We start from the raw sequence: 19,690 nt of genomic DNA, 5'->3' as shown, positions 1-19,690 counted from the left end.
CTTCATTATTTACAAATTTTCTGAACATGCACACAAAGGTAGTTGCCACCAGAATCTCATTTTGCCAACATCTCAGTGTTAAGTTCGCCGTAGTAAATTTCAGAGTCAGTGTCCGTGTAATTGTCGTCTGCCGTACGGTCTTTGAGACTTGACACTTGACGTTTATGGTTGGGGAGGGGGGAGGGCGCACCTGGTGAGGATTTTGTATTCCACACATGAAAATCCACATAACCCTTGTTATCATGTTGTATCATTTAGTTTTAAGTATCATTTTATCATTTTATTAGCTGCTAAATTATTTAAGACAATATTTGTTTCCTAGCACAAGGTCCTAGGGGTTTAGTTGATAACCTGTGACATTTGGTATCGACAAGAAAATAAAAGTACGAACTAAATTCTAAAATGGAGAAGAAACCTTGGAGCAACCCCCACAGTAAAGGTTCAGACTAAGCAAATTTGCCCACCAAAATATAAACTTGTCGGATGTGTTCCATATTTAATATAAAATGTTTAAGGAGTACTTAGGTTTTGCTGCCACAATGAAGTATAGAGAAGTAAGTTTTTAGATAAATATTAAAAGCTTGGTATGAGATGAATACAGGAACAGAGTCTCATCAAAATATATCTATAAACTAACAGAGTCTTATGGTTTACTTATTTGGCATGACAATGATATACATTGCCACTATTACATTTAGGAAATTGCATTAACCATAAGCGTGAACCAAGCTTTACAATATTCAACTATGTTGTTTTAAGCTCTATAAATTAAATATCAATACAATTTCTCTGAAACGTTTACGTTACACGTATAGTTGATTACATAATGTAGACGAAAATTTGAAAGCCTGAAGGGAAAAGTGTAATATCCGAATTGGAAATTGGTTAGCATGATAACATATCCTCGTCCTACTTGCGGATTTCAGATTGCCAAGGTCAATATTATACTCTTACCAAGATTGTCCTGTGAAATAAAACACTATTTGAGAAGTTTAAAGTTGTCACAGTAAGCTTTTGAAACTATAACCAGTTTCAATATATGCTTACTGTACTATATCCATCAAAAAGATGACCATTTTTCGATATTGTAAACCACTTCTTGTAAAAAGTCAAAGATTTTGGTGAAAATATAGAAACTTATCAATACAACTTAGGAAACATAATTGTCAAATTGTTTGCAAGTTGTTTGTGGTTGGTAAACATGAATATTTATGATAACTTAACGATGAAAGTAGCTTATATCAATATGGACAGATAAGCACTGAAGATAAATTGTTTGAAAGTGTCATCAAATATAAGATAAGGTTTGAAAACTTCTCTACTTGTGTGTAAAGTTGGGCAATGATGTACAGACTATTATTAAAACGGCTGCAAAAAAAACACGAGTTTTTAAAAGTAATTTTCAGGATATTCATTTTTAGTTTCTTTAGCTAATTACAAACCGTTGTCAAATATGCTCTGTAAGGTAACATAATGTTTCTATTTCTACAAAATCGTCAACAATATAAAAATATAACTTTAACAATGATGAAATTTATTAGACAAAAACAAACAGAACAGAAAACTAAAGAAACTTTTGACATCTGACACATATTTAAAATTCAAATTTTCCTTCTAAATAAACTGAAATTATAATTGGGCCTCTCCGAAGTTTTTCAATTAGTTGGTGTCACATTGCAATTTAATTTGTTGAACTTTTACGATTTCCGTTAACGTTAAAAGTTGTATTGCTATAACAATTAATTTCAAGCGCGTTATTTTTAAATTCCTTGCCAATACAGCAGCACATGATTGAAAAATTACACTCTTAATTAAATCTGAAAATATCAATCTCAAATCCAACAAATATTTATTCATGCAACAGAACAAAAATAATTATTGTCGTTTGCACTCGAATTACAGCTCCAACAACAACAACAACAATGTTACACCTCCTTTTACTCGTCCTATATAATATTTTAAAGTACCTAAACTGTTATTACTCAAGCTCACACTCACCCTCCCCCCCACACACACACACACACAAGCACATTTTAAATACCCGCATAAAATAACAATAAAATGTTATAGTTTATTCCCGATTCGCTTGCCTAAACTATGAACTAAGCATCAACATATTTTCAATGGATATAAAATATACACAGTCAGGGTAAAACAATGCTAAAGTTTGGTCGTGAAAAGCAAGTGGAACATAAGCGAATGATGGTTCAATATTTCGCTGTTTACGAGGCCTATCTGATGTTACACAAACCTGGCTGCCAAGCTCTCTAAAACACTTCGATACTTCGCATCTTATATTGCACTTTTCCACTTTGCGTTATGATAACGGTGTTATTTCGTTGTATGGGTGTTGTTTATGGTGCCTTGTATAACTGGTAATTCAAAACAAAATCTATATTTCGATATATTTAATGGGTGCTTTCTTTCATAGTTACTACAACTGAACACAATGAAGAAAAAAAGCGTTTTTTCATCAATTGTACAGGATGTAAACTCACAATATTTTTTACATGAAAGATTACAAATTCGAATTATTTTAGTTTTGTAAATTAAGTTAGCATTTGTAAAAAAACATTTGAGACACGATACTCTGAAAACAAAATGCCTTAGACAACAAATGTTTTTCATACAAAGTTCCTTTTTCTCGTGTCTGCAGTCAGTATCTCTTGTACCAATGATTTGATGCTTAGTCTATAATAGACCAGAACACACAAGTAAATAATAACAAATATATACATAAATAATTAATTAGGGTTTCCTAAGTTGAGAAAGCTAACTTATTGCCTATAGAATTTTTACTTGGAGTAAAAGGATTTTTTCGTTTCTGAGGTAATGTTTAAACTACATGTATGATTTATAAGAATGTTTTTATAAATATAAATATTTTAAAGCAGTACTATATAGAGTTCTAACTGTATTAAATTAATAGTTTTGATTTATAAAGTATGTTAACATGCAACGGTTAACGTTAGAGATATAATTAAAAAGTGTATAGCTTTTTAGTTGTAGCTGATATATGTGGTTCTAGTTGTTGTTGGAGTTTTATTGAATATAACCATTGTAATAATAGTCAAAGATATAACTCATGAAAATGACAAATGAATATACTACCGTATCTTTTTATATTAGTTAAATAATACTACACCCAATAGTATTGTGCTATCAAGTCTTTGAATCACTTTAGGGTCTTAAGTGAAATTGATTATAGGAAATGGAAAATGGTTAATAGGTTAAAGTAAACCTAAATAGTAAAGATTAAGTGGAATTTATTACGGTACACACTATTAAACCTAATTTAGATGCAAGTACATTTTAAACTACAAATAAAGATTAGAGAACAGAAGTCAGAAGACGTATTATCTGAAACTGTCGTTAAAGTGAATTTAGTCTCCCATCAGACCACCTGAAACATTCCAAGCTCTAATGTACCGTGTTATGGCCTTTCTTGAGTTCGTTGTGGTTGGATTTGATTTTAAACGTGTTTAAGGTTGTATTTTTTGTACAAATTAGATTATTCAGCAACAAAATTTATTATTTCAATATTGGGTGGATGATTTGTATTCCAACATACTCCCATTTTAAACCGAAAACCCTAAAATAGAGTTAGAAACACTTTAACAGTGTTTAAAAGTACAATATTTCACTTACTATTATTAATGATAATGTATGATAAGTATTGTTCAATCATGATAATTTCCACACACAAACCTGGGGTCAAAGAGAATGGGCTAGTGGAATTTCAAAAGGAGTAGTCCACCATTAAGGAATACATATATTTTGATGATCAATTTTTTAGGTTTATATGTAGTGAGACGGTTTTTGTATCTAGAATGGAGGGTAGAAAACTGAATTTGCTTACTTGTTACATTTGGTTTATGAAGAAACTGTTTATAAAGTAAAAATTACGAAATGTACATTTTACCTAGTATATTTCAGATATAACTACTTGTTTAATTCATAGATATAGTTTGGATGATAGGAAAGATAGTAGTTTTTGATATAACATGCTACAGAGGTAAGCTTTAAAACCTTCTTTTTAAAGCCTAAACCCCAGAGTTATAAACCAATATTGTGATATGCTTATTTCATTTTTTTCAATTGGTTTACCTAAGAATACAACATGAAAATATTTTGCTGTTTTAAGTTTAAGTAGTTTACATTCTTAATTTTTGAACATCATTGTACCGTATTATTACTATTATTGATATATTTATTTTGTATTTGTTCTGTAATTGTGAATTCAACGCCAAAAATATATTGTATATTCTAAACTGGAAAGAATTAAGGAAAATGTATATTATAATTATGTTGAACGTTATAAGTAACATTCAATTTAAATGTATGGAAGGAAAAGAAAAATATTTTATGTTGAAACTAATACTGTGTAGAACTTTTAAAACTGCATGTATTTATGTACTATTTTAGTAAATTATCACGAGTGGTGGTTTGACCTTTATTTTTGTACATGAAAAAAAACTAGGACATGCTTCTGATTTACACTTATCATTTTATAGTCATCATAAATTAATTACATTGTTTATAAAACGCAAGTTGTATAAAGTTTAAATTCTAAATATTTGATCATAAAAACTATTACTGTTCAGATTGTACTTAGTTTGAAACGATATTTTGCGCAGTTAGATATTTTCATGTATGCTTGCAAAAAGCAGAAAGATAGCCATTCACTGCATTAACAATTAACAAACTTCCCCAGCCTGAAGTAATTGAAAAGTTTTCTTGTCGGAAAGTTTTCAACCCTGCTCTATTCTTTAAAATTAATTGGTTTTGTGATACAAAATCACAAGGATAGAAATATTTAGTTGGTAACTGGCAAAAATTAGGGGATCATGTTAGGTTCCGACCAGCGATTTTCATGTTGTTATGTGATAACTATAATAAGGTCCACCTATATCATTTTCCCATTTAACATGGCATCTATGTAATATTGCTAACATGGGACGTAATAGTCCTGAATATTTCATTCCCTTCCTGAACTCGTTACAACTTAAAACGTACCCAATATACTACATTCATCTTCATACTGGAACAAAAACATGTTTTGTGTTTACTTTGATGTAAAATAATTCAGACAGTAAAAAGTTAAGTGACCTTTGTACAGCAGATAAGAACAGAAAGTATAATTAAAGCACTTTTCACTTTAAATTGTGTCAGTTTTAGCCAGGATTTCCCACACACACTATACCATCGTTGCGAAACCCATTTATAACTCAGAACAGTATGGGAGGAGTCCACGCAATATCTCAGTCTTTTATGATATACGACTCAAAATATGATCAGGATTTTTTATGTTCCACCCCAACCCCTTGGGACAATACATGTAAAAAGGAGCTGTCATTATCATACAATGCAATTAACATTTATTTTTCAAATAACAATAATTACATTAAACAATAACACATCACTGCATCTAATGTACAAACGTAAGTTATTCTTTTGAGCTTCACAATGTGAAGTGGAACAAGAAATGTAAGATTCATTAATCATGATTCATCAACGCGGTTGTAAAAACAATACAAAACTGAGAATCCATCAACTCACAACAATACGACTGGCCATTAGCTGTAGGATGTTCACTAACAAAAGGAACCTAAGTTGTTGGTATCTTTTTAGTTTATAAGTGTTAATTTTTAGATAACACGTACCTAATTATAGCAACTGGAAAATTATCGTACGACAAACAATTATTGATACATATAAATTTATTTTACAAAATCTAGACGGTGATGTATTTTTTCATATACATAGAGTAGGAGAAATACTTTTTCATTCTTACATGTCATGTATTAAACATGTTTTAAATATGTGAAAGATTTAACATATATTTTAAACTTTGGTTATGATTTATGGATTTGAAAGTCTTATATTAAACCGGAAAGAAGGAAAGTACTTTATAGAACCAGTTATTTCTACTAGTCCATTCAGACTCGAATACGAATTTATGTTTTCAATTACGAACCAAAATTACACCCTCCCTGGACATTCCGAATATTGACAGAATAAACAGATTGTCATAAAGGTGAGAATGTAAAACTACAAACAAGGCAAAGTTAAGAATATACGAACAAATCGAATATTTAATTACTAAAATACTACTATCTCGTATATTAACTCATTGGCTCAAAAATTACTATTTTCTGTCCATCAATCAAAAGGTTATACTATAAATATATATATACATATATATATAAAAAAATATATATATAAGGAGGAGAAAGGGGGGAGGGTTTTATTTTAAATATATTCCTCCAATTGTTGCCCTTAGTGCAATTCAATCATCTTTAATTGATGTAAATTCATATTTTAATGGTAAAGAGTGTTATAACATTTTATAAATAAAATAAATAAGTAAGTAAGTAAGTAAGTAAATGAGTAAGCTCGAATTAAATATTAGACATTTACATAAAAATGATCAGTGTAATCATATATGGAGTATGCATAGTGATCACATTAATTGATAATGTACGATTAAAATCTTCTGTGCTCAAATGCAAAATCTCCCTTAAATTTAACTGCAACATTACACGAATAATTGCTTGGATAAATAAAAACAATAAAACAATTACTAGCACTTAGCTCAACTTATCCAGGTAGAAGAAATCATTAATGGTTCGTGCAAAGAATATTTAAAGCTATACAAGAAGTATATAGACAGCAAACTAAATGTATAAAAAAAATAAAGAAAATAGTTCTATTTATTAGTTATATGTATAATCAAGTTAATAACGTTTGAGTCAATTCAAACAACAAAGTGCAATGCAAAAAGTTTTAATTGCGAAAAATAAGTATCGGTGGGGACTGACAATAAATTTATAAAAACATAAATTTCAATAGAACTTATATAAACATTCCTAAAAACTAATTAACTTCTTATTTTAACAGACAGTAAAAAAATTGAATCTTTAAACTGTCGATAACATAAAGTGAAACAATATAAGTAATATAACATCTTTTTTTCACAAATACATGTAATAAATACTTTACTTTAGTGATATAATAAATACCATATTTAAACTATGTATACATTTGCATGATTTTTAATTATACACTTGCCACTGTAAAATACTATTTAATTCAGTTTTTAAAGAACTTATGTATAGAATATGAAATTGCAGATTATTTTCTTGAATTAAAATGTGTATTGTTGGTTGTTTATTTTACCTTTTTACTAACCTCATAAAATAATTTTTGTCAAGGTCTGAGGTATATTGGTCTTGTTTTCCTTGTCTCTACAGTAAATTAAAAATTTACACGCGCTCCCTTCCATTATCTGGATCAATGAACATCAACTACTTTACACATACAAACCTTTTAGTAAGTTTTAATAAGGTAAAAGAAGTCCTTTTAATGATTTAAATGATCATTCTTGTTTTTCACATCAATTATAAATAAATGTCAAATAAAATAAAAGTACCATCATAAAATAAAATTTCCATCATATAAAAATATCATTAAAGTACCACATAAAATTACCATGATATGAAAAAAAGATGTTACTTATCGATGGTTACAATGATGATTACAAAGCAATTGTTTTGTAAAATTGTTCATTCTTAAAAATATGAAACAACGGACGTTTTCTCAACTTATACCATTTAGTAGTTTATGTCTGTCCATGTAGCATAACGATAAAAATCTCGATAAATGCATCTGTATGCCTCAATAAAGAAGGATTTTCATTTCGTTCATAACGTAAAAAATAGAACTAATTAGGGTTTAACTTTGAGCAACTCCGAATATCCTAGTACCATTTTCCAACGTACTTAAGAAAACAACGAATGAATAATAAAGGAAAATGTGTCATGAAAGTAAACATTTCCAATCTTAACTATGAAAAGTGTTATAAGTTGGTAAATTTACAAAAAATGCTTGTGTTGGTCAAACATATAAAATGATGGTAGAGATGGATATTATAATGCCACACCCTTAACAGTATAAGAGAAAATTACTATATATAAAGCTGGAAGAGTAAAATTAGGGATCTCGGAAGCATATCTTCAGCTGGCCATTTAAATGCATTAGGCTGTTTAATTCAAAAGCATGAACTTTGCTCAGACAAAATAGTGGACGCAATAAATGTTATATCAAAGAAAATTTGCATTGATAATATTGTTTAAAAGCAAATGTTAATTTATTCTTAGAGAAATCAATTTTATTTTGCTTGATTACTACAAAGTCATTTTACTAAATGTTTATAATTGAGTATAAATTAAATTTAACGAAAAGTTTTATATATGTTCACTCTTCTTTCCTATTTAATCGTTCATGTTCTCGTCCTGCAAATATAATTTCCAATGAAAAGTATGTAACAAAAAGCATCCATTTGATACAAATGATACGTGGAATAATTTAATTAGTCCGTTGTTTAATTTAATTACTTCGAATGGTAAAGTATTAAGAATGTAATTTTACATTAATGAATATTCTGTGTAAAGTTAGTAAATTGAATTTATTTACACTCTGCTTGATAACATCTATTCTAATAAAATATATTTATCGTAATAAATAATGTTATGAAACTAAGCTAATCGTTGATTAATCCATAAATGCCATTGAAGTTGGTTCTTCCATTGGATTTTTCCTACTCACATATTAACAGCTTCATTTTCACCTGACAAGATATCTAAAGAAGCCTCATAAGATAATAATTTGATAAATATACAATAATATTTAAACATGGACAAACAGATTAGAGTTTTTATTGCCAAAATTGGAAAAATTATATAAATATACAATTTTAAATGTTATCAAAGTAGTAAACGACGTGACGTTGTTTTTGACTTTTTGAGTAAAAAATATCTGCGTAGAATATTAATCCAGATTGCACTACCATCTAAGCAAATATGAATTATTTTACAGTTCTTGGAAATATTTTCTCATTATCCTATATATTACTATAATTCTAGCAAAAGGGATTACGCTGTCAAACATCGGTATAGACGTTGTATACACTATTGTTGAGTGTTAGATTTTGATTTTCAATAACCTTTCTTCACTGAGTGTAATTGATATAGAGGTTAATCAAATAAGTCATTAAAATAAAAATAAAAGAAGTAGCTTAAATAATAGTGCTTGCTAGGTAAAGAAACAACAGCTGTTTTATTTTTAAATTTTTGATCTTATGAGACGTTTGTAATAGAATGAGTTTACTAAACCTCTAACTGGTTATTTCCATTTGTCTGTCGACTAGTTAATTTAAATTGTGAACAGTTTAACTAAATATTTTGAGCCCCTAAACTCAAGGTCACAAAAACTATTATTTTCCATTCTATTGTAACATATCAAAAATGATCAAACCTTACTAATAATCTTATGTAAACCCAGGATATTATCGAACCAATTAAAGTTTGAACACTTGAGATATAAAAACAATTGAATCGTCCTATGTTTACCCATCAACATGTTTTCGTACCATGTTTCTCGGTCGGGAGTCGGTTTACAAAACCAATATTTATATACTGATACACTGCCAGGAGTCTGATACGTTTTAATTCATTAAATCTATCATATGGATGATTTAGTTTATCTCTATTCTAGGGAACTTGTTGGTGTTTTAACAATCATAATTTGTTTCAGTATACTAATGTCAAAAAATATTGTTTATAGCAAGGAACTCTGTAGGCAATGTGCACTACTTTGTAATTACGTCTGCTCTATATAGTTCTTTTTCTTTTTTCAATAAATATTTAATATAATATCATAATAAAACAGCCAAACAGCAGATGAAGCCTGTGAGAGTGTAAGGGCAGACATACCTGATGCAGTTGACATCTTCATTGTATTAGAATTAATGTTGTGGACCTAACACAATATTGTGTGAGTTTATATGTTAGGGTGATTTCTACCCTTATTTATTAAAATGATTCCATGTGTTTGAATTTATCATTGGAACTGTCAAAACTAGTGATCAGTAGTGTTCGTTTTTACTCTAAGAAATTCGTAAAACGTTGACTTTAAATTATATTTTTTACAATGACAAATAATATAATTTTTCCATTCGTCTCAGTGCTCTGGTTCAACTCGTATAATTAGCTAAAAAAAATGTTTAAATAAACTATAATATTTTAAATACATTTTTAAGTAAACCATTATATACAGACAAAACCAATTTATTAGTGCATAGTGTATAGACATAGTTTTTAGTCCCTTTTCCTCAAATATGAAATCCGTTATCATTTATATACCATGAACATTTCATTTGTTGATTCAATTATTTAGAATTACCTCCAATTATTTTTTTTATATAGGATTTGACTCAATAATTTTTGTAACAGGTACAATTTATTCAATTAATGGGTTTGGTTTCCCATCTTGGTTTTGTCCTTATAACTATGCCTTTTGTTTAATATCGTGCTAAAAATCAAATAAAATGGTTTTTCATTATCTGTGCACAATAGAACTAAAACTGTACTGTATTTATCTAGAACTCATTTTAACAATACATTTTTTGAATGGGAATCCATTCCCAAACCAATATTTATACACCGATTCACCGCTTGAAGTATGACGTAACTAAATTTATCACACATGTACACGTTCATTACATGATGTTTCAATGTCGTAAGCTGTTCCACTAAAATTTAATATTAGAATTGTTTAAACAACTTAAACATTGTTTGAGTTCATCTAACCTGTCTCTATAGCACTCTGTTTTCACTCTACTTCAAATGTTATGTAATATTTTGGTTTTAGGTGGGCGTAAGAGAAATACTTGTTCATGGACTATGTCCAATAGATAATATATAACGATATGCAGGTAATAAGTGTACCTTGGAACCGTAATTTCAAAGAATATAAGCATTGAAAATGAGTTTCAACAAGATTGTGCTGTTATTAAGTCAAATGTTTAAATATAGTTGTATACTATCATAATCCATGTTTTCTAGCCTCTGAGCTGGTTCTATAACTAAATTGAACACAGGAGATGGCTGACGAAGGTAATATTTCAATTTAGAATACTATCACCTTGAGTAATCACATGGCCTAAAATAAAGATCCCAACAAACCACCAACAGCTTATACAGCTTTTGATTTAAAATATTACTATTCTTACAATATACCAATATTTCGATGGAATGTATTAGAGATTTGTTTTATATACAAATTGAGTTAATTGAATTAAATGGTAAATTTAAAATATAACAGCATAACTATAAGAGGCAAGGAATGTAAACATTAATTCTCGAAAACTGCTCTTACATCCATATTTGTGCTGGGAACCAGCAGTTGGATTTATGGAGCAGTGTTATTATATCCCAAGATTTGCCTCCCTTTTAGCCACGATTCTGGGTTTCATCATCATGGTGAAATAATAATAAAATAAGAAGAATATTTTATTTGTAGTAAATAACAAATATCGCAAATGTTAATTTATTTTAATGTCTTAAATTTAAAACTCACACTTAGAATCTCTCTACCCTTTCGAACAGAAAAGTCACAAAATTCCTAATAATAATAATGACCGTCATAGAAAAATCTTCCCGCGGGTGACTTATATTACGTGTATTAATTTTTAAATAAAATACGGGTGTTCAGTTAAGTTATGACAAATATATTCAATAATTAGGTTTACTTTTTGACGCACATTTCCGCTATTTAGAATAAGTTGTTATCGAATAGGTGCAAACCAGAACTTATGCAAAATATTACCTAGCGTTTTCAAGATCAAATGTACAAATTTGGCGTACACTATCCACCCCTATAATGTTTCCCTTAGCTCTACATTGTGGTCTTATGCCCTAGTGTAGACAAAAGCGAGTAGAAATTCTGGTAAGCATTTCAACTCTACTTATTGACTATTTATTGTAAGTACTGATAAAATACTTCAGCCTTTGGGTTAAAGTATAAATCTAATTAGAAAATGATAATAGTTTACGAAGTTTTTTTTTAAATTGTAATAAACAACTAAATAACCAAGCTAATGTTAAGCTACAACACATTTTTTTAGCGATAACAAACCATAAAAATATCTAACATCAATCTTTTGAATTTCCTACAGTAATAGAAATCCTTCATTAACACTTGTTTTAAGGTTGTTGTTGATGATTATATATATTAACACGTAAGTAATGAGAAAATAGAGTACAACGCACCCTCACATATTCCCCCCCCCCTCGCATGATTCTGATGGGTCTGTACCATTAATCTTAACACAATGAAGATGTCAACTGCATCTGGTAGGTCTACTTACACTCACAATGGTTTCATATTCTGTTTGATTCAAGTATTTTATAATGAGCCGGTAATTGGTAATTTCCTTCTTATAATGAGTTAAGCGTTGGATACCAAATCATCCTACCCTCTTTAAGAGAACTGACGTAATAGTTATTAAAAGAAATTGTTTTATCTTGACGACAGAAAATTATGAATACATTATTAGTAGTTGAACATTTAAATGTATTTGTCTGTTCAAACAAGAACAGTTAAAGATAAAAAATTTTACTTTTATAATTATTGGGCTGTTCAAAATTTCAAATATTACAGAATAATTAATTAAAGGAAAATTCACTTTGACGAAATTTGTATGTATTACATCTTGCATTATCCTTATAGCTTTAAAATAGTTAATTCATTGAAAACTATAATAAGAAACGAAACTAATATGCAAAAAAACAACTAAGTTTCTCTATTAAAGATCTGTGTTTAAGGAATCCAAAAGAGAAGGTTTACAATGATTTTTTGTATAGTCTATCATATAAGTTTCATGATATTAGTATTATTCTTAAGCAGCACATTACGTTATATAATTATTTGTGTCGGTTTAAATTATCCTTTAAAAAACAATTGTCTCCTTTTTATAACGTTTTTCATTTAAATATTGGCAATCATAAATTGAATCAAATGACGCTTTATTCAAGAACTAGCCGGCTAAGGAGGGTTAATACTTATGGTAATTTGTTGACTCAGATACAGTAACCCTACTCATATTCATGTAAAATCGAAATTAAAGAATCTACAATAGGCTACTACTAAAATGTATGATTTGAAAACAAAACAGGGAAGATCAAATTTGAAGGTGGTCAGTTACTATTAAGATATCAAATTATTATTTATAGGAACATTGGAGCCCATAAGTTATGACACTTAAAAATGTTTTATCATCAAATTATCATAAGAAAAACTACTATATAGGCTAATCTGTGACGTTATAGTAGAAAAAGTAGGTGGTATGAATAAATCAACAAACCCATAAAGTTATTTACCGCATTATTTAAGCTAGCCTCAACCTGACGGATATTTGTGTTCATTGTTAGTTTTAATCAAGCAAAATAACACAAAGCGTTCCTTATGGCGTATAACAGGTAGAACATTTGTGTTATTATTTGGTTACTGGTTTATCATGGGCCTTAAGGAGTTTACTTTCGTTGAGTTAACTGTTGAAATATTTTATCGTAAACATTGCACGTCGTAATATAACACTGTACACTGTACCAAGGCGTAGGAAAAACCTTAATAATAATTTTATTATCAACACACAATTTTTCCAGATAACTTAATGTAATAAGACTGCTTCGTTACTTTGAATTTAACGTAAACTAATTAATAAATAATTATGTAAACTTATATTTTACATTTTACACTTTATACGTTACAATGTTGTTACAAGGAAAATAGGCTTTCCTCAGTAACTTTACCTATTATACCTCAAAAAAGTATGTCCAGATATGTCTAAGGGTAAAGATACGTAGTAAATAAATTAATAACATGTAAGCTCCTTAATTCTTTACTGTAAAAATATTTTATCATGCCATTATTTTCCTAAAGTGTTAATACCAAAACTGAAATAATAAACGTATGTGAAATATTAACATTATCAATATCAGTTGAGATGGTAATGCCACCTAGGTGCGTATTTTAACACAAATATGAGTGAAGGATGAATAGATTGAGATGATCTGTGTAATAATCCTGGCCAATAAAACAGCTGATTTTAGTCAGTAACAAAGCTACTGACTAAAATCAGCTGTTGAATTGGCCAGGATTATTTATTAAATATAGTAAAACATGTCCAACAGGTTTGCTTTCCTGGAATGTAGGTAAATGTTCACTCTGCTATAGATTTAGTTACGTCAAATGTATCAGACCGCTGGCAGTGTATCGGTGTATAAATATTGGTTTTGCGGACTAACTCCCGACCGAGAAATATATTACGAAAACATGACGGTAGGTAAACAAAGGATGGTTTCGTTGTTGGATTTCAAAATATTTTATTTTAGTAATAAAATATTGGTTTTATATAAGAGGATTTTAGGTTTTAGAGGATTCAGTAGGTTCATCTTTAAAACTATTTTAAAATATTGCACTAATTTTTATGGATACTGATGGTTTTTTGCATTGTGTTTAAGAAGACCTAAAACTATTAAGTTAAAATTATTTACATGAAAAATATTTTGATGTTTCACATGCAGCATTAAAAATAATCGCTATAATTAATTTATGTCTACTCAGTAGATTAATGTTTACATATGAACCTATATAACTGAACCCATACAGTATAACATATATAAACTATATAAACCTATATAACCTATATATATATAACCCTATATAACTTATATGAACCTATATAAAGAACCTATATAACCAATATAAACCTAAATAAAGAACCTTTGTTTACATATAAACCATATCAAAGAGTAACATCCACTATTTCTAAATTGACCTAGCTCAAAATTAGTTGTCGGATCTGTTTTTTCAATCTTTTTCATCCATGTTTCGTAACCTATTTGATAAAATGTCATAGTTTCTACCTTATTTTACAGTAAAACTTAAATAGGTTCCATAAAGAACTTTAATTTGCATAATAAACGTTAGTATTAATTTGTAATTGATATGCAAGTTATAAAATAGTGTAAATATTAGTGTCAAATATTTTAAGCGTTGTTACAGTTCATTTATATCAGTGGGTGGTCACTAAAAGTCAAGTGAGTTCCTTTCTCTGCTCATTGTATATTCACAAGGAGACCTGACAGAAATGGAGATATTTCTTGCAAACGTCACTTTGATTTTCCCTCTTATTCTTCACCGAGTGTAAATAAATAAAGGTTACTCTATTGAAGTTTCATCCAGACAGGGTTAAAGTAGAATTAAGTTTATCCCTATTGCAATTTACCATCGAAGTATATTTGAGATAAAATGGCGTGAATAATCCAATGAGTACCAAATCAAATAAAATAATTTATGTAGCCAGAATTTTAACAAAACGAATTGCATTAACTAAGTCATATTATTTTTAAAACATGCCTTACACCAGGGTTTGTTGTTTAAAGTATCAAACATTTAGTCTCTAAAAACTAAAATTCTTAACGTAAAATAAATTAAATTAATAAGAATTATTACGGTAATCAAAAATACACATAATTAAAATAAAAACTGTTGCTTTTTAGACATTCAGTTCACAGCTTTTTAACCGCAAGAAGAGTTATGTTTTAGTTTAGTATATACTAAGCAGTTCAGGGACTTTAAAATTGAATTTTATGTTTCTTTTTGCCCTAAACTATTTAAAAAGTTGAAATGACATCAACCAAGACAATTTATCTGTAGAACTGAAGATTGTGATTAAATAGGGTTGAGAATGTCTGTAAAATAAATTACTAAAACATTTTGATTTTTTCATAATTTCACGTTTGAATTTCATTGTACTTCAATCAAGTTTTACTAAAACATTTCTATTAAATTGACTTTTTTTGCAGTTTTGTAGTTATTAATTAAAAGGATAGTATGTGTGTTGTTACAAAGTTTAAAAAAATTCAATATTTATAGCGACGTAAGGACCGAGTGATAAAGAAAAACACAGCAGATTAAAAAAATTAAGTCTAAAGAAGTCATTCAATATAGTTCACAGATTAAAATTGTTTAAAACATGCTTATTAATTGGAATAAAATAATTTTAAGTGATCCATATTTTGAATGGATTTATAAAACTGTTCTAAATAGTTCTAATCAAATAGTCGTTATTATTTAACTGTGTTAAGGGCTTTTTATACGAACTCTTTTTGGATATGTATTTAGGCATGTAATTAGGTAAAGAAATATACCAACACTTAGGCAACTGTTATTAGCAAGCAAACTGTAGCTAATGATCAGCTGTATTGTTGTGAGTTGATGGATCATCAGTTTTCTATTGTTTTTATATAACGTTGTTAGAACATGATAAATGACTGACATCTTCTTCATAATTGAAAACACAGCTTATACAGCCTTTTGATATTGGGTATACTTTGTGTTATACTGAAACATATTTATATTTTTACACTTGACCAACACAGAAGGTAAAAATGTAATATAAACTCGTCCATTTTACACTATTTAGCAATATTAGTGGTGGATGAAGGAAAACAAGTGTACTTTGAAGGCATATTTAGTTAATATATAAATGCTGTAAAGCTGCACAATTTGTATAAATAAGCTTGACATGTTCATGATGTTATTTGGATCAACCAAAAGCGATTAAAATTTATATTGAATTCAACTTCGTCACTCTTCGTGCTTTTTATTCAAGTCAGTGTTCTAGGGGATATTGCTAGTGCAATCTTTTTGACGGTCAAGAATAGCAGGTCAATAAGAGTTTGGGGTATAAAATCATAACGAAAGCAGTTTGCCTGGGTTTTCGCAAGGGGTCATCTTCTCGCCAGAGGTTGGGAACATTAAAAGTAAAATCCAGGTCATATTCCCCGCGTACATCATATAAAGAGTGAGTTATAGCGGGAACTCCTCCCATGTTGTGTTCTTAGTGGGTTCCGCATTGATGGTGTGCGTAGGTCTACAGCAAAAATAACCATTTAAGCTATAAAATTTACCATAGCCACAAAACATTACCTTTTTCTTTTGTGTTGCCTTGAAGTTCTTAAAAAGATAATTTGTTTAAACTGTTCTTGAATCTGGGTTATATTACAAACACAAAACATTGTTTTCCCAAATAGAGGTGTGCTATACCAGGAGCCTATTAATCTATAGTTCCACTTTAAACTTATAACGACTCAAAAGTTCTAATAAATACAAAACAGATAACCTAAACTATCTGTATTTAGACGAATGGATACGGTAAATAGCATAATTTGAAATATTTTTAAGTTTTTACTTATTTATAGAGGAAACAGAAATTAATGCTAGTTTACTGTGAGGAACAAGTACAGTTATTTATTATTACCGCAGAAAGCCTTTAAGATTAGCAACATGATAATTGATTCAGCTTATAAGATAGGCGAGAGTTATTTAATAAATATTAGACATATCGATTAAACATAACCCTAATGTGTGTGTGTGTTGTTGTTGTTTGTGTAGAAAATACAGGAAATACACTAAATTCAGAAATTCTTCAAAACCAACCAATTACTACTTGCTGCTTTGATGATTTTCTTTTCCATCTAGATAATGAAAAAATAAATTTCTCAATTGGTTCCACACAAATATTAACACTACTTGTTACTTATATACTTAAGTTTCCTACTAAGAGCAAAAACAAATTAGTTTAAAAAGGTTCTAATAGACAATTACGAAAGTACGAAAGAATCGGTTCATATTTTATTAATAAGTACATATATATGGTACTTCTATAATTGTAAAATAAAATGGTGTTACTATTTATTATAAATGTTTTAAGCAGAACTTACCTTAAACGTGTAAAATCAATTCCAACCGCAACGATCTAAAGAAAGGCCATAACACGGTACATTAGAGCTTGGAATGTTTCAGGTGGTCTGATGGGAGACTAAATTCACTTTAACGACAGTTTCAGATAATACGTCTTCTGACTTCTGTTCTCTAATCTTTATTTGCAGTTTAAATTGTCATTACAATTAAATTAGATTTAATAGTGTAGACCCTAGTTGATTCCGAGTAATCTTTACTAATTATTGTGTAACACTAAGCCTACTTATTTGTACGTAAGTCACCATTTAGATTTTAAACTTGAAACGAAAAATGTTAATGGGTTTTGTTCCCTGAAGTTTAAACAAGACTGTTATAACGTAGTATATTCTCTAATGTGCATTAATATTTAATTAAATCTAAAACAACTTATAACACGTTTTAACTACAACCTTTATAGTTCTACCTGTTAAAATCATAAATATAACAGAAATCGTTTAGTATTTCAACTTTAAAAAATATAGGTATTTCATTATATATAATTTCATTTAACATTTCAAATGTGTATTTAAATAGAATGTGTATATTGGAACCTAGCCCCATAATGTAAAAACATTTAGTATTTAGTTTTTTCAATATTTTTATCCAGTGGTTATGTGTCTACATATATTCAGCAAAGGAGCATTAAATGGTCCAGAAAAACATTTTTTTTTTTACTTTGAGGCCAGAAATATGGTCATGCATAACCATAAGCCTACAAAAGAAATAAAGCATTGAAAACAAACTTAACCTTTAATATTAGGTTAAGCAATGTCTTACATATACGCTATACTATAAAGTAAAAGATTGAGGTTACACGTTTGGCATTTGCAATCTGCAATCCATAGCTTAAACGATGAAATGTTGTCATGCTATCCAATTTCCAATACGGATATTACAGCTGTTCCCCTTCAGGCAGTTGAATGTGTCTGTGCATGATGCAACAAAATATACATAAAACACAAATATATAAGATAAATCCTACTATCGATTTCATCTCTTTAAGATTTTATCAAACATAACTGTAAAGAATTGGTTTTAAACTTACTTAACCACTGTACTTACTTAACCACTGTATACATTTTTTAATTTTTTTTATATTATGTTTCTGTAGGCTTAGTATCTTGTTTTATTATCCGTAACTTTAACGGAATTGAAGAATACAACAAACATAATATCAACAAGAGAAGACAATTTTTATTGGTTGCTGATTGGTTATGATTCTTATCATTAATAGGTTAATCCTTATTTTGGTAGAATCTTTATCCATTTGCCACTGTCATTTTTTGTAGGATGCTAGCCACGAGCCTGGGATTGTTTTTCACATTACTTCAGGCTAGACCTAGGGGTTGCGGCATTATCACTTAGATAAAATATATTGGTGATTTGTCGGGATTTGAACCCGGGACCTCTTGGACCGAAGTCCCGCACTCTAACCACTAGACCAGCTTGTTCCCCCCGGCAATTGTCATTGGGCTATCCAATAATGATGCAATATAATAAAAGGTTAATGCTAGAGATTAGCTTATCATACAAAAACATATGTTCAGTGTGTCAATACAAAAAGGTTACATAGCTATGAAAAATGTATAGGCCTAAAAGAATATAAACAAGGGTTTAAAAATACTCTATGATATACAACTTCATATCTTCTTACGATTTATTTTAGTCGAGATATCTACACGATGACATTAAAAGCAGACAAGAAGTGCAACCTAGAACTAAAAAGAAAATTACTGTGACAAAAAACAATATATATAATGGTATATTTTAATTTAACAAACTCATATTACTAACAACTTACAACTGATAATCTATACTCCTTAACAAAGATTGAGTGGAATTTAAAATTAGTGTGATAAAGAGTTGGGCGTGTAATCTGCGGAAACTTTTGAAAAGTACTTTATCTTGTTCAAACAAAAAGTTATGCTGGAGTAGCTTGCAATACAATATGGAAGAAAATGAAAGGAAAATTGTCTTCCTTATCTGATTTTGTGTGTTTTATATTATTGATTACATGTACACGCTAAATCTTACAGCGATT

The 19,690-nt window shown here is 29.0% G+C and overlaps 1 pseudogene; it reads right to left on the bottom strand.

Annotated features, from left to right (window-relative positions):
* Nucleotides 1-56: 56 nt before the first annotated feature.
* Nucleotides 57-19,690, bottom strand: part of LOC128997637 (bromodomain-containing protein 7-like) — a 91,372-nt pseudogene continuing 71,738 nt past the window's right edge.

The sequence above is a fragment of the Macrosteles quadrilineatus genome, unplaced genomic scaffold (genome assembly GCF_028750875.1).
Source record: "Macrosteles quadrilineatus isolate MER2022 unplaced genomic scaffold, UCM_ALF_1.0 Scaffold_6__1_contigs__length_79288215, whole genome shotgun sequence".
In the NCBI taxonomy this organism is placed as follows: Eukaryota; Metazoa; Arthropoda; class Insecta; order Hemiptera; family Cicadellidae; genus Macrosteles; species Macrosteles quadrilineatus.
This window is presented reverse-complemented; position numbering and strand designations above follow the sequence as displayed.